This window comes from Corvus moneduloides, chromosome 1, assembly GCF_009650955.1.
Source record: "Corvus moneduloides isolate bCorMon1 chromosome 1, bCorMon1.pri, whole genome shotgun sequence".
In the NCBI taxonomy this organism is placed as follows: Eukaryota; Metazoa; Chordata; class Aves; order Passeriformes; family Corvidae; genus Corvus; species Corvus moneduloides.
This window is the reverse complement of record NC_045476.1, coordinates 163894887-163920458: the sequence shown is the minus strand read 5'-3', so window position 1 is coordinate 163920458 and position 25572 is coordinate 163894887. Positions and strand designations below refer to the sequence as shown.

The 25572-nt window shown below is 43.9% G+C and overlaps 1 protein-coding gene across 1 annotated transcript in view; it reads left to right on the top strand.

Moving 5' to 3' along the window:
* Window positions 1–25572, top strand: part of TSNARE1 (t-SNARE domain containing 1) — a 468220-nt gene that overhangs the window by 16148 nt on the left and 426500 nt on the right. Inside the window, exon 2 of the mRNA XM_032134539.1 lies at window positions 35–128. The gene's annotated coding sequence lies outside the window, so the exon portion shown is untranslated. The remainder of the gene's footprint in view (window positions 1–34; window positions 129–25572) is intronic.

The following is a 25572-nucleotide window of genomic DNA, read 5'->3' as shown; positions in this document are numbered from 1 at the left end:
TCTGATTTGTTTTTTTTTTCTTTTATCTGAACAGGAACAATACTGCTGAGCTGGGCCTTGGGTCCACTGGGTTATTGCTACTAAGTTCCCAACAAGCGGCTCCACAACACAGCGGAATAAAATTGTGGGTGAGGTAATTTTTGCTGTTTTCTTTCCTTGATAATCCTTCTCATTTCAGTTTTTTTTTTTGTCTTTGATTTTGGGTAGTTTTCTCCATATCCTTTCAGCTCATCGGAGGTGATGCATGTTGTAGATGCAGGCTCTGGAGTGGGGGTGTAGGAATGTTGTGGGCTTCGTTCTTGCAGATGTTCACCTCTGGATGCCATCTTCTGCTCTTGCAGTGGTTTCCTTGTTTTAACTGGTTAATATTGGGTGATCTCCATCCAAATTCTCCCCCTGACATCTGATCTTGGCTGGTCATTAAGCTCTGGGATGTCCCCTGCTCATGGTACGTTGACTTTGAGTTGGGCTTTCTGGCCAAAGCCAGAGTTGCTGGGAGTTCTTTGCTAGGAACAGATGGTCAGTGAAAGTTCCATTTTTCAAGGTGTAACAGACTGTGTCTGGGAAACCTATGGAGTTCTTTAAAAGCAATAACAGTTTTCTTAAACTGCATCTGTTTTTCCCACCTGGAATATCGTTAACGGTAATTTGTATCATGGCTGGAATAGTTGCTTTATGGACTCCAGCTTAATAGGAGGAAATAAGTCTTTTCTTGGGTGTTTTTGGTTTAGTGTCTGTTTTTTTCTTGTTAGAATGCTATTATGGAATTAGTAAAATGGATAGGTTTTATATATTTATCTGAATTGATCAGCTATCTTGCAAGAAGAAGTTGAAGCTATTGAAGAAATTTGAAACGAGTCCTAAAAATGTTTTCTCAATTTTTAAATATTTTTAATTTCTCTACCTCCATTTTCCGTAGCACTTGGAGCATTGGCATCCTCCAGCCCCGATTCGTACACAGAGCTAAAGAGATTTGTAACGTTCAGTAAATAATATGCATAAATTGTGCCTATTAACGTTCTGAGTAATTACCAACAACAGAGTAAATACAAGGTTAATGAGATTAATGGGGCAGAGGAATGAAAGCTCTGAGTGCCCCTCCCCGTGGCCCTGGAGCCCGGGGTGGCCCCGTTTCTGTTGACGAGCCCAGCATGGCTGGAGCTGCAGCAGTGATTTTGCTGCTGTTCCCCATACAGAGCCTAATGAGTTCCTACTGCTGGCATTTTGCTTTAAATGCTGTATAATATTATTAAATCCCACTCCTTGCAAGGTTTTTTTTAATAGTCTTTATTTATGGCTTTTTCCCCTGTTTGTTTCTGGTTCTGGGGCTCAGTGATAAGGTGCCTGATTGGCCCTAGTCCTCTGACATCTTCTCCCAGACATCTGGTACCCTCCTGGATGTCTCCTCAAGGCCACCAGAGGAACTGGCCAAAGTCTTTTTGTGTTACTGTCAGAATATTGTACGCAAAAGTACATTGAGATTAACCCTTATTTTCTTATCCTAAGCTCCATCTTGACTTGATCTCATTTGTCCTTTGCCTTTTTCCTCTAAGAGTTCTTCATTACATGCTCTCCATTAAGTCTTGCAGGGACAGAAATTCCAATTTCCAAGCAAAACATGATTATTTTTGTACTCTAGTATCTCTCAAGCCCTCTCTCTTTTAAGTGCATTTTCTGCTCTCTGTCCATCATCCTCCAGGATCCTGTGGCAGTCTTCAATGTTTTATCAATGTCAGTACCCCAGAATTGTTTATTTGAGTTTTCTCCACCCAAAACTGCATCTGCATGGTTCCCTCAAAGCTCTGGGCACCAACTCCCCTTGCTGGTCACTTCACAAACTGCAACCTATTTTTTTCCTATTTTAGATGAAAATGCCTTACCCAGAAACCTATTTCGTTTACTCAAGATAAATGTTGTACTTACGACTCTGGTTTTTCTTGTTCCAGCAGTTCTGATTAAACCATGAACCTTCAATGTAAGCAATTCAGGTAGAATACTGGGCACTGCACATTGCCTAGATGAATTATTCACCTCTTAGCTTTTGTTTTCATTTCTTGGGTGTTTGGTTTTCTTTTTCGTGTGTTTTTTTAAAATGTATTTTATTATTGCAAGATATTTTGCTCCTATTTCAATTGTGTAGAGCAATGATTTCCCTCTCCTCTCAGTTCTTTTGTATTTTGGTGTGAGGTTGATTGGTTAAGGGACCAGGAACACAAGTAGTGTTCTCCACTGCCATTCCAGTTGCAGGGAATGATGAGGGAGAACAGGGAAGATCCATTTGATTAACACCTGCCTCTGAACCTGCAGCAGGAGATCCTTGCAGCAGCAAAGGCACCACGATTACTGATGTGTTAGAAACCATGGAAGTGCCTGAGAATGGCCATGTAGGAATTAGGGCTTCTTCCCCAAAAAAGGTGGTGGGAACAATAGCCCAGCTGAAGTGCATCTGCACCAGTGCCCACGGCATGGGCGACAGACAGGAGAAGCTGGAAGCCACTCTGCAGCTGGAAAAATATGGCACAGTTGTTGTGAGGGAAACGTAGTGGGATGACTCCCACAGCTGGAGGGACAGGGACAATGAAGTCCTCATAATCCAAGGGGAAATGGTTAGTGACCTGCTGTGCCACCTAGGCCAGCACAAGTCTTTGGGGCCAGATGGGGTCATAGAATCATAGAATAGCTTGGGTTGGGAGGGATCTTAAAGATCATCCGATTCCAATTCCCCTGTCATGGGCAGGGACGCCTCCCACTAGCCCAGGTTGCTCCAAGCCCCGTCCTGGCCTTGAACATTTCCAGGGATGGAGCAGCCACAGCTTCTCTGGGCAACCTGTGCCAGTGTTTCTCCACCTTCATTTAAAAAAAAAAAATTCCTTAGAAACTAAAATGATGGGGTTTTCTTATGGAACCAGTTCCTCCCCTGTGGTGTGAAGACATGATAAAAGGGCATTCTGAGGGAGAAGAAAGTAGGTCTTGAGTTTTTTTTGGTGGGGTGATCTCTCCCCCGTTTTCCCCGCTCCCCATTCCAGCTGGTAACTGGGAGAGCAGTTGGTTTGAGTGTTGTCTCTCCATGCTGAGGCTGTGGCCAGGAGTCCCATTGCTGGTCAGCCTGTGGGGAAGTTGTGCTGGTGCTTCCAGATGTTGCAATGCAGCTGGACAGAGAGGTTGCTGAGCTCCAGGACAGCGAGACCTCCATCAGGCGAGGAACGTGTTAAACCGTAACGGGTTCAATGCTCATAGTTTCATTTGGGTATTTTTGCAAATAGAAAAGTGATGGAAACAGCAAATGTGTGTGTGAGTGCAAGGGAGGGACTCTCACATATTCCTGTGCGAGGGCAGGAGAAACGACTCAGCTTGCTGCAGCTTGTTACTAATATTTGTGTCTGAGTGCTTAAAATTTCACAAGAGATATTAAGACTTGAGAAATCTATTTTGTTGCCTTGTAAGTGTATGATTAAACCTTCATCATTTTCTTCTTTTTCACTGTGGGAATCTTTAAGTCGTTATGCTTGTTTTTTTCAGGCATCATATTGAAAGCAAAGAGTGGTGTCGTTATTTATTTATTTTTTGGAACATGCTCCTCCCTGCCTGTTTTATGCAAAGCACTTTAATTGATCTTGCAGACGGTTGAGAAGAGGACAAAGAAGAAAATATTTAATGCAGCATATAATTCTTTCTGGTTTTGCCTCAAAATAAAAAGACACTTTGCAAGGATTTATGTATCTGAACACGTTTTATGTAGACAGCACAGCACGTTTTATCTGCCTACTGCAGCAGGCTGATGCAAAGAAATGCCTTGATCAATGGTATGAACTGGTTCAGGGTAACTCCCAAATGGTTCCACTGGTGAGCACATTGCCAGTTTCTTGCCACCTTGATTACAATTGTTGTGTATTTTTATGTTTGTGATTTTTTGGACTATTTTAATTTAATCTACTTGAACGTCCATTCCTTGCTGTGCTGTGCTGAAGCACAGTAACATCCCATTCAACCAGGAGTCTTTCCTGTGCATTTTGCAGCTTCAGGATGCTTTGGATGAGGTGAGAGGACTGTGGCTTGTCTTTAATTCTCCTACTGCATCCAGAGTTTAGTCAAGCCTGGCAGTTGAACACAGATTGCCTGAACTGCAAAGCATCACTTCAGTGTCAACACCTCCCTTCTGTCTATTTAAGGTAAAACAACTGCGGGGATTTGATGCTGTTGTTCATTTTCATTCAAGGTTTGAGGTCTGAACATCTTCAATGCTGGTGGAATCAGGAATATTTATGGACTGGAGTCACCTTGCTTTGGCTCTGTTGTTGTCTAAGGTCAAATTAAATAGTGTGTGTCAGGTCCTGTTCCATGTTTGTGATTTGTTGTGGCTGAGATGTGGAATACACACGAGTAAATGCACGCTTCCATGGTTTGCTCCTTCAATACTAAAGATTTCTGGGGATATCTGGACATGGCCTGCAAGAGTCAGCTGAGAGACTGCCTGAAAGCTCTCCCAAAAATAGAGAGCTTTGGGAAGCCCTCTGTAGCCTGGGAAGACAGGAAATGTGGACCATGGGGTTGTTGTCACCTTCCTGTGCTGAAGATTTCACCTTCCTGTGCTGGAGATTTGGTGAATTTAATTGAGTTACAAATACTTGGAAGTTGTGTCAATGTCTCGAATGTCTCCAGCAAGTGAAAATCCCTTATTGAAATAGGTTTTTGATAGTTTGGAGGTTTTCAGCTGCATTCATTTGAAATATGCCTTGTGCCATGACTTAAGAGTGCATTTTCAATATATTTTTGGGTCTCTTTTATTTAATATTGAGCTTGAGAAAGAACAGCCCCTGTCAGCCGCCCTCCCTCCAAAAAGAAGGATGAGTAAAAGTGGAAAATAAGCAAGAAGAGCTTGTCATTAAACCTAAATCCACTTATAAACATCTAGTAAAAAGGCATCTTTAGAAGCTCATTCTGTACTTTTATTGCAAGGATGGTGTTATACTACTGTATATATCAGAGAACTGGGTAACAGCACGTCCTCTGTCCTCAACAACTGCTTAGAGCTGTAGGTTTTTGTGTTCAAGCCGATGAATATTTTAGCTTGATGTCTCCAAGGGTAAAATGAAGGAGTAGCTGCTCTGAGGGATTAATACAGAGTGAATTAGATGTTTGTAAAAGGCATGAAAAGCTGCAGTCGCTGTATTGAATCCCAGCATTGGCAATGTGAGGCGAGATGCTGTGCTGCATCCTCCTGTTGCAGAGGGACATCCATCTGGATTGCAGGATGAAGACAGCTGGTTGTTTGTTTAGTGGGTACTTAGATTACATTAAAAAAGGGGGAAAAAAACCTTACTCCCCACTCCCTCTTCTCTTTCCCAGCATTCATCATAAAAATAGTTGGAGGAAACCTCAGGGATGTTGCTTCTCTTTTCCCTCACAGTTTCAGCAAGCCCCACAGGCCAAGTGCTGGTGGGTACCACGAGGATGATGTTTCTTGACCCCAGAAGATGCATCCCAACTTTTTCTCCCTGTCTACCAGCTATGAGGCAGGAATAACACAGCCAGTGAGCAAGGAGATGCCCAAGGAATAGCTCACAATAGAGGGTGGTGGTGTCCTCTGAATGTCCTGCTCCTACAGCATTACCAGGATAGGAGCCAGGCACCATCTTTGACCTAGGTAGCCACTCACTGGGGGTATTGAGACCTGTTTTCTCACTGCCAGGGTTATTCTGGAGTCCCAGCAATGCTTGGAGCAGCCCAGCCCTTGTTCTGCTAGCTGGGCTCGGAGCTGTTTATTTTGTCACCTTCTCAGAAACTGCTCTCAACTCAGCTTGCTTTTTTTTAGAAAAGTGCTTTCATCATTTGTGATCCGAAAGGCTCTCCTGCAATGGAGGAGGTTTGGGCTGTTATTTTTAACTGAATGTTTCGTTGATCTGATTTACAGCACAAGCTTCTGGTCCCTGTCTCAGGAAGAGAGTGGAGAGGCAGTTGTGGTGTGGGGCAGGGAGGGAGCGCTGTGGGGAGGTCTTGAGTTACCTTCCTTGTCAGAGCTAATTCATCACAGAGCTGCAGCCCAAAGAGGCTTTTTTGCATGGTTTTAAGCCACTAGAAGTCAGGGCTCCACTCTCTTGTAAGTGAATTAATGGATTTCAGCCCTGTCCAACATTTTGGCCTTGGTGTGCTAAGCCAACACCAGAGTCTGATTCATTCCAAACAAAACCCTACCAAAAAATAATTTTAAAAATGCTTAGATTTTGGATAGACAAGATGCAGTTTCCACTCTTACGAAGCAGCTTATGTTTTCTCTTGTGTTAAATTAATCTTACTGCATTCCCAGCTGAAGAGCCTGAGTTTCAGCTACTGGGACATGGTGGGTCCTTGGCTGGTATGGTAGGAAGGAGGGTGGTTTCTTCTGGGCAGTGTCATTCTCTCCTGGAGAAAAGGAGGCTCAGGGGAGACCTTATCACTCTCTACAACTATCTGGAAAGAGGTTGTAGTGAGGTGGGGATCAGTCTCTTCTCCCAGGTGTCAAGTGACAGGTTGAGCAGAAATGGGCTCAAATTGAGCCAAGGGAGGTTTAGATGGGATTTTAGGAAACGCTTCTTTACTGCAAGGGTTGTCAAGCATTAGAAAAGGCTGCACAGGGAAGTGGTGGAGTCACCATCCCCGGAAGTGTTCAAAAAATGTGTGGATAGGGCGTTTGAGGACTTGTTTTAGTGGTGAACATGGTGGTGGTGCTGGGTTAACAGTTGGACTCTATGATCTTGGAGGTCTTTTCCAACCTTAATTCTCTGATTGTGATGTGGAGAGCAAAGCCTTCATGGAGTGTAAACCAGAGCTGGGAGCACCTGAAACTTTCAATGACAGGTTTGAGTGTTCAGCTCAGTCCTAACCAAGTGTGTAAATAAAGCTGGAAGCCTCAGGAGTGGGTTATTTTTCTACTTGGTGAACCAGAAAATTAAATACAAGCACAGTATATGGGGCACAGGTCTGAAAGTAAGAGCAGATGAGCACCACTGGGTTGTTTTCAGAAATTTTTTTTTTTCTTTTTTTGATAGTTTGAAATCTCTCACTTCCTTTAAGGCTCTCTCCTGTTGATGTCTTTCTGCCTCTTCCACTAAGTAGGTTGATGGAGTTAATCACATCAGAGAAAAAATTACAGTTCACTGATTTTCTCCTCCACCCAACCATCAATGTATCTGTTCGCCAAGCACGTAAGGACTTAATATCTCAGTGTCCGCAAGGAAAACTCAGGAAAATTCACTGATTATCTGTTGTTTTGGTATCATCCAGCCTATCAGTTAGCACGTGTCCAGGTCTAGATAACCCATTGTTTTCTGCTTCCAAAGCTGTGGATGCTTTGGAGAACAAATTGAGGCATGGATGCTACTCGGAGCTGAAGAGGGAGGGAGTGTCCATGGATACAGGGAGGACGTGGAGAGGTTCTGATAGATATGGGGATATGGAGGAGGGGAACAGGGGTTATCATGGTGGGAAGCATTTTGTAGGGGACATGGGTGGGAATTCACTGTGGATTTCTGTAGTTCTCAGTGTGTTGCAGAACAGAGATGTGTGGCTTTATCGCTGCTAAGCCTTCTGTTGACCAGACAACAGATTAGAAGGGACGTGTGTCTTTTTTTTTCAAGATGTTCTGAAAGTTGGGCATTTAGGACATTGTCCTTAATCTTCCTGATCCAAAATAACTGAATTACCTAACATTCCATATATTTGGTGTATGCCCTCTCCTCCCCTGGAAGTGGAACTGATGATAATGTCCAGGAACTCGATTATGAGAAGTAGCACCTCTGTGAGGACAGGGTGGCTACCTGTGTAGCCACCTCATCCTCAGGTGTTTTGAGGCAAGCGTGTCCATGTGGATAGTCCAAATTTAGAAAGTAGGGTGAGATTCAGCCTGTTTGATTGAGCTTCTTCATATATTCACAGAATCACAGAATCTTCAGGGTTGGAAGTGACCTCTGGAGTTCATCCAATCCAACCCCCTGCCAAGGCAAGGTCACCTGGAGAAGGTGACGCAGGAACACATCCAGGTGGGTTTGGAATGTCTCCAGAGAGGGAGAATCTGCTCCCTCCCTGGGGTGGGGGCAGCTGTTCCCGTGCTCTGGCACCCTCCATGGAAAGCAGTTCTTCCTCGTGTTGGGGTGGAACTTACTGTGTTTTAGTTTATGGCCATTGACCTTATCCTGTTAAGGACCATAAAAAGAGCCTGGCACTATCTTCTTGACACCTACCTTGGAGATATTTGTATGGATTGATGAGATCCCCTCTCAGTCTTTTCTTCTCCAGACTAACCAGGCCCAGCTCCTGCAGTCTCTCCTCACAAGAAAGACTCTTCTCCTTAAAATTCCCAACTGGATTTGGAACCATGGAGAACCCACTGAAGCCAATGTGTGTCAGTTGTCTGTTGATGGCATCGAATCACGGAATCATGGAGTGGTTTGGGCTGGAAGGGACATCAAAGACCATCCCATTCCAACCCACTGCCATGGGCGGGGAACCTTCCAGTAGACCAGGTTATAGTCAGTGCAGACTTCCATTGTGTTCTTCCAAAAAACAACTTAAAGAGTCTCCCCTTTACTTGAGAAACTGTGTTTTCATCAGATGACAGTGTTTGGAAGGGAAGAAGTGAACTCTTTACATTGCTTATCTCCTGTGTCTCAGTGCTTATCTCCTGTAGTGTTCACAAAAAGGCTGAAAGCTGAAGCGTAGCCAGCTCAGGGCAGCAATCCCGTGCACTCTGCTGCAGGGAGATCCTGGCTCCCCAGGCTTCTGCACTAACAGGAATGTGCCATCTGCGAGGCAGGAGATGACTCCAAACTGTTCTGTTGGTATGGATGACTTTGCCAAGGAGGAGGTTCCCGTCACACTGGGTGCTACTATTGATGGCAGATGATGCAGATCTTGTGTGCTCCATCATGAGCACTGGAGATGAGCTCGCTCCTCTGCCTGGAGTGAGGAAGGCTTTTGCACATCCAAACTTCCTCTCTGGTTGCTCTTTTCCCTGAATGGCCAAAAAAGCTCATTTTTTTCCTGTTGAAATGTTGTTTGTAAACTTTTCTGTTATCTTCTGCTGCCTTCAATTTACTAATGACCTTTCCTGCAGCCTGAATGCAGTGTTCCTGGTACTGTGAACAATGTAAGCTGTCTTAAATTATACCCCTCGTCCTCCATCCATCTCAGTTTGGTTTTGCAGGGAGATCGTGCATTATCACTTGGAGTTTGCTTTCATAATTGAGGATGGTGATAAATAAATGCTGCTGGTGGCAACTGGAGAACGTGGACTGCTTTAACCAGCTCAATATGTGGAAAATAAAGAAGAAGGGATTTTTAATTTTTATTTTTTTCTTCACATACGGCTTGTATAGAGCTCTGTCTCCTTCAGCCTAGATTTTCTAGGGTTACAGGCGAAGATGCTCCCATCATCAGATTTTCCTGCCTCACATCTGGAAGTGCCAATTAGGGTCATTGCAATAAAGGCAGCTGCACTAATGCAAACTCTGCTATGTGTGCCTTCCTTTGCATGCTTCCTCTGCACCTGGAATTGTTTCCCTCTCCATGAAATGACTTTTGATTGGACACCTACAGGTGTGTTGCTGTATTTTTCTTGGTAATCTCTGTCACTCCCTTAATTTTTACACTGCAGTTTAGCGGAAGGGCTGTTGAGATCCAGCTGTGTTGTCATTCATTAGTTTTGCTCTGACTTGACTGCAAACAAGACCCTGTGTTTTGTTTGCAGTCAAGATGGCGAGAAATCCTTAGAATAGAAAAGCAAATTCATGCAATGAATGATACAGATCTAATTTTTGGATTAAAGTGACAAAAATCAGGTCACTGTTGAACTGAAGGACACTTTTCTGTTAATTATGGTCCCAGTTTCTTCAACAATGGGAGAGTAATGTGGGTGGATTCATTTGTTGGAGCACAACAGATTTATGTTGGAAACAAACTGTAATTTTCTGGCTGAGCACAGGATACTTGAGAAGCAAGAACAGAGTCTTCAGGCCTCTGGTTGTGGGACATCTGCTTCTTACAGGGGGTTTTTGGGATGCAGTACACTGATACTCTGATGCTTGTCAGATTATGTATATGAGAAACCTAAGTTGCTGAATCGTGTAATCATGGAATGGTTTGGGTTGGAATGGACCTTAAAAATCATCTCGTTCAACCCCCTGCCATGGGCAGGGACACCTTCCACCAGACCAGGTTGCTCCAAGCCCTCCCAGTCTGGCCAGGGTCTCACCACCTTCACAGAAGAATTTTTCCTTCCTAATACCTAATCTAAACCTGCTCTCCTTAAGTTTGAAGCCATCCCCCCTTGTCTTATCACTATATGTCCCTCTCCAGCTCTCTTACAGCCTCCCCCTTTCATGTACTGAAAAGCCACAATGAAGGTCACCCTGGAGCCTTTGCTTCTCCAGGCTGAACAATCCAAATTTTCTCAGTGTTTTCTCATAGGAGAGGTGTTTCATCCCTCTTCATGGCCCGGTTTAGAATACAGAATTATAGAATCAAGTCCAACCTTTAACATTGTGCTGCCACATGAAAGTGACTTCAGAACTGGAGCATTAGTGGTTGACTCCATTACTTTTGGTTACACCACCAAGATTGGCCTTGCTTTTGATGGGGACACCAGCCAGGATGTCACGAAAGAAATGGCTAAAACATGATCCTGAGAAGGAGTATCTCCATCTGCTCTCCACACTCCATCTGCTGAAGAGCAAGTAGAAGGCGCCTCATTCTCCACAGATGTGCCTTTCACCTCCTGGCACTTCACCTGCCACTTTCTGTGTCTACTTGCCACCTCCACCACCATGGAGAAACCATAAACCTGGTTGGTTTCCCATTTGTTTTCTCATAGATTATCCACTCACTGGGTAATTGCTGCAAGTGTGGTTTGGTCTGTTTCTCCACCCTGGTGCTAATTATCTTTCTTTCCTTGATTCATAGAATCACAGAATCTCAGAATAATTTGGGTTGGAAAGGGACCTTAAAGACCATTTAGTTCCAAACTCCTGCCACGGGCAGGGACACCTTCCACTATCCCACGTTGCTCCAAGCCCCATCCAACCTGGCCTTGGACACTTCCAGGGATGGGGCAGCCACAGCTTCTCTGGGTAATCTGTGCCAGGGCCTCCCCACCCTCACAGGGAAGAATTTCTTCCTAATGTCCCATCTAAACCCACTCTCCTTCAGTTTAAGGCAATTCCTCTGTGTCCTATCACTCCATGCCCTCGCAAAAAGTCCCTCTCCACCCTTCCTGTAGGCCCCTTTTAGGTACTGGGAGGGGCTCTGAGGTCTCCTGGAGCCTTCTCTTCTCCAAGCTGAACAACCCCAGCTGTCTCAGCCTGTCTTCATAGGAGAAGTGTTCCTACCCCTAATATTTCCCTTGATTTTCAGGCTGATAACTATAGTTTAGGATTTCTAAAATTTATTTTTCTCTTTTCTCCAATTTGTTGAAGTTATCCAACAGCTTCAAGTTACAGGAGCAGCTGAAAAGGCAGGAGAATGGGACCAGCAAAAGGGGAGTTCAGTACAGACCACTGATGATTCTCATATCACTGTCAGTCTTTGTGATGATCATCACCATGTTGCTGGGAAAGGCTGAAAAAGTGACATCTGACACTCCAGAGCCATGGGGCCATTTTGTTTAAACCTATAAGAAAACTATAGGATGAGTGTCTGGAGGCAGTGCCATGGGAACAAGTAGTAAAGACTCCTCTCTCTGCTCAAGAAGATCTCACTCCTGGAGGGGAATGTCAAGAAATGCATCTCCTGTGACTTCTGCATCCCTTGTGACACAGCATCTCTCTTGACTTTTGGTAGTCAAGTCAAATAGGCTTATTTGTGGAAGTATTCAGAGAACATATTCTCCTACATATCCTCCCATCTGTCTTTTTCCCAAAATCACTGGCCTTGGTGAATGCTTAAGAATAGATGTGCTTCCTGCGTTATGTTGAGCAGGCAGTTAAGAATTTATTTTTTGACCTTTCTGTGTTTAGATGGTAATATTTTTAGTATCTTCTATGATGGTTGCTTCTGAGTTGATTTGGACTCTCTTTTCCCATTTAAATGCAGAGGATAAAACTTGATCAGTGTCTTAATCCAAAAGGTAGTTTGGGTTGTTCTGCTGCCTGGACCAGGCTGTGCAAGAACCGTTTTCATGGCTCTTAATTGTTGTTTTGCATCATTCATAAAACTCTTTTTTGGGAATGGATGAACTGGGCTTGTAGCATTTACTAGTTCACAAGAATGTGCAGTTGCTTGGCTGTACAGACCCTGAATAAACATGCAAAAAAAGGGAGCCCAAAATATCATCCTACCACCAAAAAAAAGTGTGAAATGGGAAGGAAGGAATTGTTTCTCCATGTAAACTTAAAAAAATGTATTTTTCCAAATTGGCTTCCCCACTGTATCAGTGTCTTTTTCTTCTGTTTGCCACTTACCCCATCTTAAGCTTGCAGGCAGATGACTCTGGATGGTCTTTTCTTGTCTAAAGAAAAGGGAGAACATCTCAAATGATCTTAAGATTGTGAGATATAGAAAAAGCTTCCTATGAAACGACATCTGTTGGGGATGTGATGTATCTCTTGAATTCAGTGTAATTAGACCCTGCTCAGCTGGGTAACTTTTGACATGGATTGGCATCTGCTTCTCTGAAGGCTTAATGGTGCCTTTAATTATAAGTACTCTAGGAATTGCCTAGAGAGCCACAGGCTTCATTTAGTTCAAGAATCTCTCTTTTGGATGGTGATCAGTAATAACGTGCTCAAAAGAAGAGCAAGCAATGTCCTGGTATGCAAATGTGGTGATGATTCCTCCCTGGGTTTCTCCTGATGGTAAATTGTTAAGGCTTGGCTTCAGCATTTCATGTTGCAACTTAGTTATGGCAACTTTGGCTGGTCTTGTTACGTGCTTTCCTGTGCCTTTGGATCCTGGAGTTCTTGGCCTCCGAAGGCTGTGCTATAGGTCAGTTATTCAACAGATTTTCTCATCTCTTTACTATTTCCTGACTTTTTTTTTCTTGAGGGAGATTTGCTGGGTTTTTTTTCTAGTATGTAGTAGGAAGCTGAGAGATTTTTCTCTAAACTGTTTCTTATTGAGTCTTTTTCTGCTGTATCTGGTGCCAGTTTCCAAATCAAACTCACTGTTTCAGTGTGATTCCTTTCTTCTGCCCAGTCTCCATGGGGCTAGAAGCGTTTCAAGTCTTCATCTCTCAACATTTTCTGAGCTACTTCGCTATTAAAAAGATTAAGAATCAAATGACACTGCACCACCACTTTTACCTTATAATTTTCATAGAATTCTACAGTGGTTTGGGTTGTAAGGGATCTAAAGATCACTTATTTCCAACACCCCTGCATCTTCCACTAGACCAGGTTGCTCTGAGCCCCATCCAACCTGGTCTTGAACACTTCCAGGGATGGGGCAGCCACAGCTTCTCTGGGGAATCTGTGCCAGGGCCTCCCCACCCTCTGAGTGGTGTATTTTATGTTATAGTGATCTATAATAATTATATTTTTCCTTATAATAGTCTTTATACTATTGTCTTCTTTCCTATGCGTGCCATTGCTCACCTGAAAGGATTAGCCTTGGGCAAAGTTTCTTTTTGAGGTGCCAGTGATGACATCCAGTTCCTTTCGCTGGCTTCAGTTTCTGTTAGGAGTGTGCCTGCTACAACACTTCCTCTCTGTCATTGTTTTACATTTATTTGGCCTACTGTAGATAATTCTAAGCCATATTGAGGTAAAATTTCTGAATAAGAGGAACAATCATCTTACATGCTCAAGAAGGCAGTGAGTTGGCATTTTGGAGACCATGAGCTTCTGGGAGGGAATTGACATGTCATCCCCCTTCTTTGCCTATCAACTGATGTCCCCCATGATCACAGAATCACAGAATGGTTTGGGTTGGAACAGACCTTGAAGATGATCCAGTTCCAAACCCCCACCATGGGCAGGGTCACCTTCCACTAGACCAGGTTGCTTATCCTGGTTGTGTTCGTTTCTATGTTCAGGCTCAAGTAGTGAGTTGTAGACATAACACTTCAGTTATGTGGGTGAACTTGGCTTTTTCTCCCTTCTCTGTTCCCTAACACGTTCAGGGAATTTAAAGTGAATCCATGTTAGTGTTTACCGCTTTCAGATGTGCTCACTCAGCACTCTGGCTGCTGTTCATACCCCCGAAAGCCTCTTCTTGCACATCCCAATCCTTTGAATGATCGGAAAATCTTTGACAATGTATTTAATTAGCTGTGTTACAGCCTCGCTACCTGGACTTGGCAATATTTGTGATTCTGTTTGTGTTTGCTGCCTCCTTAAGTCATGACTGGAAAAAAGACAGCCATGATTCCCAGTCAAAGCTCACTGGACCTGAGATCCCTCTGAGCTCATGCATCACCCAGGGAGCTGTTCTGAGCTTTCATCTTTGCAGTTTGTGGTGTTTTTCCACATTAGAGAAACTAAGGTGAAATTTTTCTACCACTGGAAGCCCTAAAATTGAAGCAGAAGCATTAACTGCATTCAAAATTGTGACTTGGAGCAGGTTGCCATCATTTTACATCCTGTGTATTTAATTCCTTTGCAGAAAATAACCCCTTGGGACAATAGTTCCCAGCCCAGATCCTGCCTAGAAGGTGCAACACCAACTGCTAAGGTCATCTTTCCACTTTGGGACAAACGTTGGGATGGTCACTTGAAGGATCCTCCTTGTTTCTTCTGTGCCTTTTATTTTGATCCAGGAGAACTTTTTTTTATCCAGCCTCCTGGTATCTTTGCAAGGAAGGGAAGTATTGAGAGAAAATAATTTACAGGACTTGGTGGCATGGTGCCATTTTGTTACAGTGTAATCACGCTTGAAATATTCAATAGAACATCGTTCTCGAGTTAATGGGGGAGCTTGTTGTTGGATTATATCCCATGTGATTTTTCTTTCTCTGTGTGTAGAGTTTTCTTGCTGCAAATGAGATAAATAAAGGATTATATCTACATTCTTAATAGCTGGTATCAGAAGTGAAGCACTTCCAACAAAGTATTCCTGTATTTTTTCCCCACATAAGACTATTTTACAAGTGTATGTCCTTCTATTTTTTTTACCCTCTTTAAATAATCTTAAAATCAGGTTAGAGATTATTTCCCTTTGCCCAAACTCTGGATAAAACATCTCTTCACAAAAATAGCAGAATGATACTACATTTTATTTGTTGTAGGGAGAAAAACAGCGAGTTCGAGGTGAACAGCAGAATGAAAGTTCCTTGAGAAGATGGGAATTGCTTTTTTCTTATGTTTTGGTGGTTGTTGTCAGATCTGCAGCAGTGACCTGGTGATGCTGTGCAGGTGCTGCAGCTGCAGGAGGGACAACAGAGAATGGGCTTTAAGAGCATTGGCAGAGTATTTCTGGGTGTCAGGAGGCTGCAGGATTCATCTTCCCATCAAAGCAGGGCTGAGAGAAATTGAGGCCCCTTAGAGAACCATTTCAGGTGATTTTCAGTATTAGTCTGGAAAAATCAAAGTGTCCTTTCATACAGGCGAGATAAAATAAAGGTAATTCAAGGCAGCTTGAAGGTCTCTGTTTTTCTCAGAGACTTTCAGCAGATATTGGGATCCCAGAATGGTTTGGGTTGGAAGGGACCTTCAAGACCATCCAGTTCCAACCCCCTGTCATGGGCAGGGGCAGGACCAGGTTACTCAAAGCCCTGCCCAACCTGTTCTGTTTTAAAAAATGGTGATCTTCGTGGTTTTTTTTGAGATGTGTGTACAGTACCCACTGCCCTGTTACTCTTAGATTTAGTATTGGCAGCGCCTTCTTGTTCAGCATGTTGTTCCTTGTCCTATTTTCTAGGGAAGAAAGTATTCTTGACAGTCACAAAGGACAGTGGAGTAGATAAAGTGTTATTGTATGGTAATTCCTGCACTCCAAAGTTACGAGGAACCTTTGATCAGTCCTCTGCATGATTATCTTAATATCATGAAGGCTGATAATGTAAATGGAGATTTCAAGCTTGACCTGATTCATAAATAGGATAAGTTAAAATGATGAACGTGATTGAGCTATTTGCTGCAGCTGCTTCCAGGGCTGGATTGATTTGAATTTCTGCTGACAAGGCGTTGAGACCTCTGGGAAGGACATCCCTGAGTTTATTAGCAGAGTGCTGGGGAAGGAGGAGTTTTGGGGATGTGGAGGGTGGGTGGGTGGTGGTGGGCTGGCTGCGTTTCAAAGCCTTGGGCTGATAGTGAGGTCTTCTGCAATAATTTGGTCCTGTTTGAGCAAAAAACCAAAATTAATGTAATAACTTTAATTGAATGATGTGTGCCTGGAAGTGCCACTGCAGTCAGTGCATCTCAGTGATGGCTCTTGTTTTGGTACCATGGGCTTCTGATGTTTGGAGTTTGGACATTTAAACAAATTCTGACTTGTTGGTCAGGGGTTCTGTTTGGGTTATTTGTATGTTCTGGTAAAAGCTTTTGTTCACAAAAGATTCTCCGTTCCTTGTTGATATTTTGTCTCAGACACAGAAACTGTGAAATCAGTGGGGTTCAGGGCCCAAGCTGGATCTGTGCTTGGGAAATCTCTCTGCTGCAGCATCTCAGTTGCTTATCTGAACATTAGACTCAAATCAGTTTTTCTTCTTTTGTTTTAAGATTTCACCTGTGTGTAGCTTCCATCAGAGTTTACATTGGGTCCGAAACCTTTGACATCACAGAAATTTCTGCTTGGAATCTGTCTGTAGGGTTTCTTGCCTCCTGGCTCTTGATGAAGAAGGAATATCTCAGTGGTGTCACTGTAGCACTTCCCACTGAAGACTTGAGGCAAAAAATAATTGAATTCAGCCTGGAGAAAAGAAAGCTCCAGGGAGACCTTAGAGTCCATTCCAGAGCCTAAAGGGGCTCCAAGAGAGCTGGAGAGGGACTTTGGACAAGGGATAGAGTGACAGGGCAAGAGGGAATGGCTTTAAACTGACAGAGGGCAGACTTAGATGGGATATCGGGAAGAAATTCTTCCTGGTGAGGGTGGTGAGGCCCTGGCACAGGTTTCCCAGAGAAGCTGTGGCTGCCCCATCCCTGGCAGTGTCCAAGGCCAGGTTGGACGGGGCTTGGAGCAACCTGGGATAGTGGAAGGTGTCCCTGCCCATGGCAGGGATTGGAACTGAATGATCTTGATCGTCACCATTCTCCATATCCTGGGTATGGGCAGGGAGCTGGCTGTGTGCTCTCCTGTGCTCTCACATCTACAGTTGGGATGTGTTTGCTCTCTAGATATTCATCCCCATCCACAGATCTCATCTACCAACTCTACTTAACCTGCAAGGATTTAAGGTTCTTAATGACTGGAGGCTTTGGCAACATGAATTGAAAGCCTTTTATAACTCAGAGTCTTCACCTCATTGTGTAAAGGTAAAAAGCGACTGCATCTCCTCCTGCTGCTTCAGGGCTCTATCCTTGTGTTAAATCCTCCTTCTTACTGTGTTTCCTCTGTAAATCCTGCAGGTTGTAACAGTCTCCTAAATCTTACAGATTGCTGTGGAAAATATCTTCTGTGTTTACTTGTTTGTTAGTTTTAAGAGAGTCATTTGTGTTTGACCAGCTTTACATAACTCTGTGTGTGTGTGTATATATATACACACACATAATATTTCATTCCTTGCACAAATCCCTGTATATATTATTTTTTTTTTTTTTATTTCTAAAAAGCTGGGTAAACTTCCTCAACCTGTTGTGAAGTGATGCCTCATTTTTATCTGAGTCAAGATCTCAGTGCACAGGAGAAGCCCTCAGCAGAGGCACTGCGATAACTGTTCCCATTTCTGCACCTCGTTCATACAGCACCTGGGATCATCTGATTGTCTTTAACTTCTGCCACATCCCAGCAAGCCTGGTGTTGGCAAATGCAGCAACTCAGCTGATGTGCACCGATTTGAAAAAAATTAGGTTTTCCTGGTGCTTTAGCTTTGGGATTTTAGTGCATCCACATTTCTACAGGCATCTGAATTACAGCCCCATTTTTTATTTCACTTCTTTTCTCTACATTTTTCTCCAGCACTGCTGCTTTTTATGGGACTTCTTAAAAACAAAAGTAGTGAATTTTTTCCTACTCAAAAATCAAAAGTCTGATGCTGGAAAGGGCTTTTACAAATGCTGTGCAGCGCTGCTGCTGGGAACAGCCTCCCATAGCAACCTTCAGCTTGAAAGCTAAAATCACATCACCCCATATGACAGCTTTATTATTAGATTGGCATGTGAACCCTTTGGAAGGGGTCTAGGTGGCAACAAAAAAGTTCCCCTAGATTCTGTATTTAGGAGGTTTTAAAATTTATTTTGGATTCTGTGGGGGCTTTTTGTCACTTTCAAGTTTGGCTTTTGTTTATTTTTTTTTTCTGGTTTAATTTTTCTTTTTCTCAGATAGAATAAATGTTAGAAAAGTGAGAGACACCACTCTAGGGAAGGCAGAAGATCTCTACCATGGGGAATTGCACATGATCGTGGGTGTCACCAGAGCAATATTCACAGAAAAATAGAATCAGAGAATGATTTGGGTTGGAAGGGACCTTAAAGATCACCTCATTCTAACTGCTGCCATGGGCAGGGACACCTTCCACTATCCCAGGTTGCTCCAAGCCCCATCCAGCCTGGCTTGGACACATTTAGGGATGGGGCAGCCACAGCTTCTCTGGGCAAGCAGTGCCAGGGCCTCACCACCCTCACAGGGAGGAATTTCTTCGAATTTCTTCCGTAATATTTATTTTGTCCTAGTATCTATTTCACGTTTTTTCTACTTCTACACATGGACAAGATGGGAGTCCTTGCTGGACAGCAGTGGGTTTGGGCTCAGGTTGTGCTTTTCTTGAGATTTGTATTTATTGCAGTGACACGTGTGCCCTTCGTGTTGTTCAGCCACTTTGCAGACTTGTGTCACATCTCCATGCTGGCTTTGCTTCCTCAAAACTTGTGGTGGGAGGACGCAAAGGACCTGGAGAGTCTGGGGAAACTCCTGACAGTAATTGGGGGACCAAATCAGCATATTCTAGATCTAGTCTGAGGTAAGGCTGATGACGACAGAGTTTGTCTTCACTGAGCTTGGTGTCACTCATCTGATGGATTGGACAGACTCTTCCTCCCCACTGGAAATCCAGGTTGGGTGGGGCTTGGAGCAACCCGCTCTAGTGAAAGGTGTCCTGCCCATGACAAGAGAGTTGGAACCCGATGATCTTTAAGGTCCCTTCCAACAGAAACCCTTCTGTGTTTCTGCGATTCTTGGAAAAACAACTGTGGAATAGTTGGACATGTGTGGCTCACTCTGAGCTGGAGGCTGCTGGGGCTTCTCTGGCTGCCAGGGTAAAAGCCATAAAAATCCTGGTGCTGTTGATGATACCAGCTGATGTGATCCCCCCCTGCTCATATTTCCCTGGTGCAGAGATAGCCACATCCACACTTGTGGGCCACCGTGTCCATGGGAGGAGCAGCACCGCTCCTGCTTCCTGCTTGAGCTCTGGATTTCTCATCCCAAGCTCTTCTGGGGAGGAAGAAAGCTCCGTGGAGGAGAGGGGGTGGTTTTCTGTGCTGGCTGTAAGCAAGGAGACAGTCAGGCTTCGACCCTGGGAAAGGTCTGGTGATAGAGAAGAGGGTTTGGGGTCCGTGTGAGGAGTTGCCTCGCTTTATCTGTGATTCTTTCAAAAGCTTTTCAAGCTTTTCTAACAGGCTTTGTGAGTGTCTCCATCCTCCATTTAAATCCTATTCCTCTCCATCCCTTTGCACTTCATAGAGAAGCAAGCAGTGACTCATTACACAGCCTACGAGGAAGCCTTAATGAATAAATGCATTTAAGAAAAAGAAGAAAAGAAAAAATACAGTTCTGTCTGGGGCAGACTGGTGCTTTTGCTGTCTTGAACTCTGAAAGAATAAGTTAGGCTGCTTCTTTTTATTTGCTTTTAATTAATTGAGTCATTTTTGTGCTGTTGTTAAGACTAATAGGCCTTTGTTGGGACTAGAGCTGTGGGTTTGTGGGTTGCTTTTTCTATTTTGGGGTTTATTTGGTCTTAATTTGCTTGAAACATCAAGAGCAAAATTTGCAAATCTTCCGAGCTTCTTCCTTTTCCATTTCCCTTCTTTCTCCTTCAAACCTTGTTGCTGGCAGCATTGCATGGGGAGAGGAGCAGTTCAGTGCCCCGTGGTGCTTTCTGGTCATTCTTGGCACTAATTGGAGCACAGTGCTGTCTTTCAAGGCACCTGCAGTGTTTTGGAGGTTGGTGGGCTCCCTTTGCCTTGCAGAGGAGCTGTACTTTCCTGCCAAGTCCCTGAAACAATTCTGTTTATTTACCTTTCTTCCTTTGCTGTTCCAATGGAAAGAACCTTGGTGACGCTTTTCATTTTTTCTCCAGCAATAACATAACGATACAGACCTGCAGTTTGAAAACTAGAACTTCTGCATCCCTTTTCTCGCTTCTACATGTTGTGGTCAGGCTGGAATCTCTGCTCAGGACTCCTGAACAGAGCAGGACACAGTGTGCACATATATTTATATAATTCCTGCACTGCATGAATTAAAAAAAAAAAATTAAAAAGATAAAAAAATTATAAAATTTATGTAATTCATTCAATTCATGAATTTTGGAGTACATGGGAATAATAGGGGCAGTTGGCTGGGTCTGGTGGTTATAATTAGCAATTGCACTTGTTTTTATTTAAAGGTGGTGAAAAATGTCCCTTCTCATGGCAGAGGCGTTGGAGCAAAATGATCTTTAAGGTCCTTTCCAACCTAAATGATTCTGTGATTCCATGATTCTATGATTTTTCATTTTGGAGATTCTCCTTGAATTCAAAAGCCCATTAGTGCTCCTTTTCTTCATGAGCTCCAAGTCTGGTGGTTTTTTTTTTTTTTTTTAAATTTTATTGTTTAAATACAGCAAAGCAATGTTTTCAAAGGGAGGGAAGAGGGTGAGAAAGAAGTGTGGGTGCTCCTCGGAGATCGAGCCGATCCATTTTTGTCTTGTTATATATCATTTTAACTTAATGCTGTTACATTATTTCAGCTGTGCTTGGTTTTCAGATTGGGTGCAGATATGAAGTTGCTATAACAACATGATGATTCACACAATGCAAGCAACAATCTGCCCAGATTTATTTTTCTATCATGACGACTTAGATGTTTTTGGTGGGGATTTCTGTCTATTTTCAGAGAGGCCACACCATTATTTCTCTGTAGTGATTTGTGTCGGATTATCTGGACTCGAGGTGGTAACACCTGAGTTTGTGTAACAGACCCAGAAGTCTCAAAGCACTTCCCAAAGGTCAGTGCTATGGTGCAAGATTTAGGGTGGGAGATGGAGGCACAGGGATGTGGGAGTGGCCCAAGCACCTTCAGCATGTCAGGTGTGCAAACACAGCACCTGGCACCTTGTACCTGTCCTCAGGTGGTTTTCCATCTCACTTCTTCTTGCAGTGATAGAGCAGCCAAACTGATGATTTCTGAGAGCCTCCTGATCCTCGTTGTTTAGAAAGAGAAGCACAAGTTAAGATCTCTCTAATTTCTCCTAGAAATGTATTGTCAGTGTTTCTGTTGCCACCTGAAGGTCCTCTAGAGTCACTGGGGAGTTCAGGGTTAGATCCAAAAATCATTAACAGAGTCACAGAATGGTTTGGTTTGGAAGGGACAGGACAGGGCAGGGCAGGGACACCTTCCACTAGACCAGGTTGCTCCAAGCCATGTCCAACCTGGCCTTGGACACTTCCAGGGATAAGGCAGCCACAACTTCTCTGGGCAACCTGTGCCAGGGCCTCAGCATCCTCATGGTAAAGAATTTCTTCCCAATATCTAATCCAAATCCTTCTGCTTTTAGCTGAAAGCCATTGCCCCTTGTCCTGTCACCCCAGGTCCTTGTCCGGAGTCTCTCTCCAGCTCTCTTGGAGCTCCTCTAGGACTGAAAGGGTGCTCTAAGGTGTGCCTGGATCCTTCTCTTCTCCAGGCTGGACAACATGAACTCTCTCATTCTGTCTTCATAGATGAGATGCTCCAGAAGATTTAATTAATAAATCTGTTTTTTTTTAATTTTTTTTTAAATTTTTTTTTAATTGCAATCTGCAATAACAGAAATGCTTTATTTGCGTCTTTTGATAGAAAAAAAGGAAATACCTAGAATTAGGGATGATTGATTTTTCTGTGAAAGATGACAAATTATGTAGAAATACCTACTTCCTGCCAATTTCAAGTTGCTTCTCCTTTGCAAAGAGCAGTCATGATGGGAAATGTTTCAAGGTACCTCCAGACACTTTGTCAGCTTCTCGGTTCTGAAACCTGAGCAATGGAAATAAATGCCTTGGGCTTCCAGAAGCCTCACACTGAGAGCTTTCTCCTTTTCTCTCTCCTCTCTCTTTTCTGTCCTGATGTTGGGAATTTCAGATAACATAGAGAATCACAGAATCATGGAATGGTTTGGGTTGGAAGGGACCTTAAGGATCATCTTATTCTGATGCTACTGCCATGGGCAGGGATGCCTTTCACTGGACCAGGTTGCTTCAAGCCCCATCCAACCTGGTCTTCAATCTCCAGGGATGGTGAATCCACAACTTTTCTGAGCAACCAAAGCCAGGGCCTCACCACCTGTATAGTAAAGAATTTCTTCCCTAACACCCAGTCTAAACTTGCCTTCCTTCATTTACTCCTTCCCTGCTTTATTTACATCCCTAAATGGAGCAATGTGCCCTGGCAACTTTCTTGGAGTTTTGTTTTCTCCCAGTTTTAAAGATGAGATTTTTTCTAATGGAGTGTATCTGTACTTCTTAATTTGTATTTTCTTGCTAACAAATATAGGATTACTTGATTATTTTTTGGCAATTTTTTTCCCCCATGTAGAGCTGTAGCAGGGCTTGATGCCTTTTAGAAAAGGGCTCTTCCTCCTTGCACAGTCCTGTGCTGATCTGAAAATCATGCAGAGATGACAACAGGCTTTTGTCCAGCCTGCCTGTTGAGCTGGTGTCTCTTTATTTTCCCTGACAACTGGAATGCAGTTGATCCTGTAGAATGTCTGGGCTTTCTGTCCTGCATAATTGCATTAAACTGCATTTGCATCCTAAAGAGAGCGGCTGGGAGAGGATGTTGAAGCCTTATATGCATTTTTAAACTCATAAATGCCGCCAGTGAAGTCTAAAGCCTCAGATAACTGACTCTGAAGGCCCTGCTGAAAGGCACTGATGCCTTGATGCCTTTGTGAGTTGTCTTCCCCTGCACTGAATCTCCAGATCCTACACGTGTTGCTGTCAGCTGTATTAGGGATAAGGAGGAATCATAGCTGTGAAAACAGCCCTGGGGGCTGTAAATATCTGCACACCATCAAGTGAATTTTGCAGTTTTGCAGGGGATCACATTCTTGTTCCTATGGTAAGACTTTTGTTGCAGTGCAAGAGGCTGTTTTCAGACCTCTCTTCCTGCCTCAAAGGAACCATTTTCTCCTGGTGCTTCTTCATGTGCCCTACCAACCCCTCCCTCCCTCTTTTCAACAATTGGATATTTGGGCACAACAATAAAAATGCAGTAAAAGTGGAGACAATGGAAAATACATTCCAGTCAATCACAATGTTTTCTGGAGCTGTGTTCCAAAATGTTAAAGCATGTGCAGAAGGCAAGTCAGCATAGTAATGAGATAGTGTGGGTATCGCTGAGGGCTGTTGCTTTCACTTTGCTCCTGGGCATGGTTTTTATCCCTTGACCACATTGATCATCCTGACCTGATCCCACACAGCCTCTTCCATGCAGAAAGTTGTAGATTTCTCCTCTTGTGACCTCCTCTGCACATGGGATGAGGACTTTCATGTTTGGCTTGGTGGCTCCTTGGAGGAAACCTCTTTTTATTTGTCATGGGCCTGCAAATTTAGCCTCTGACTCTTGGTTCTGCTCTTCTTCTTTTGCCTGTGTTTTCTCCTGGGCACATTACAGAGCTCTGCCAGTCTGATACCCATGGCCTGGGACAAAAGACCGTGTCTCACCCAGCTCCTTTTGTGCACATGAGCATTTCTGTGATGGGTAGAAGATGATACTCCCTCTGAGTCATGCAGTTGCTGTTTCCTTCTCTAAGAAATATGGTAAAATCAGTAGAAGGAATGGGAGGGAAGAAATGGAAAATGTCTCTTCATTTCAAGAGAAAAAGCAACAGCTCACCCATGGTGGTTGTTTTGGCAGCAATTTGCATCTCAATTTCAAACCCAAAATAGCCATCAAGTGCAGGCAGCTGTGTTTGCTGTCCCAAAAGGTGTCTGAGAGGGTGTCAGTTTTCTTGCTGTGGTCCTGATGGTGTGATGAGCCGTGAAGGAACTATCAGCCACGTGCATGAGCAAAAGAATATCAGTCAGGGTTTGCAGCAAGACCTTGAATGTCTTGTCTTGCCGTACTGGTGCCTTGCTGCTGAACAGGGTTTTCACAATGATTTCAGGGGTGTGAGTCAGTGTCTGTTCCAGTGTTCCCTCTGATAGAACTGCTCATCTGAGCTGGAGTTGCAGAGTCCTTATACAAGCTGTAGCTCAGCTATCAGGTTTGCCCTGGTCTGGTAGTGCAGTGTTACATCTTTGTCCCAAACCTTTCTGTTGATATTGCATTGAGGGTGGAGATGTTTGCCCAGGTGGTTCAGGTGGAGGGCCACTAAGCTGATCACAGGGCTGGAGCTACGGAGACAGGCTGAGAGAGTTGGGGTTGTTCAGCCTGGAGACAAGAAGGCTCCAGGGAAAGCTGAGAGCCCCTTCCAGTTGCCTAAAGGGGTTTCAAGAGAGCTGAAGAGGGACTTTGGACAATGGCGTGGAGGGGTATAACAAGAGGGAATGGCTTCAGACTGAAAGGAGGGCATGTTTATATAAGATCTTGAGAAGAAATTCTTCCCTGTGAGGGTGCTGAGGCCCTGGCACAGGTTGCCCAGGGAAGCTGTGGCTGCACCATCCTTGGAAATGTTCAAGGCCAGGTTGGATGAGGCTTGAAGCAACCTGGTCTGGTGTCCCTGCCCATGCAGGGGCTTGGAACGAGATGATCTTTAAGCTCCCATTGCAGCCAAGGCCATTCTGTGATTCTCAGGAGCTTTTTCTCCTTAGGGATGCCCAGCCTCGTGAGGTGTCATTGTGTTGCTGCCCCTGAACTTTGTGTTTGCTCCCACCTGTCCCCTGAGGTTTTTGCAGATATTGAATCAGTTTTCTTCTGGTTTCTATTTTTTACTTCTCTCATGTCAGTGTGATGGCACAGCCAGAACATGCATGAGCTCTTCAGCAATTTTTTCCAGACAAAACCATGTGGCTGCCTTTTCCTTCTCCAAAATGTCTGGAAACCACTATTCTTCTGTTTATCTCATATCCATTTGAATTGGAGGAAACTTGTTTGTCTCAGGCAGGGGCTGGTCTGCTGGAACAGACGTGGTGTTGGGGCTGGAGCCCTGCTCTGAAGCCTGGGAGCAGCTGGAAGTGCAGTTTCCCATTAGCTCCTTCAGCTGTCGGAGTCTCTTGACGTGACACAGGGAAGTTTCTGCCTGATGGATTTCAGGGAGTGAGGCGAGGGCGGGTGTACATTTTAATTTTAGTTCTGCATGATGGAAGATGCTCGCAAGCCCATCATATTAATTTCCAA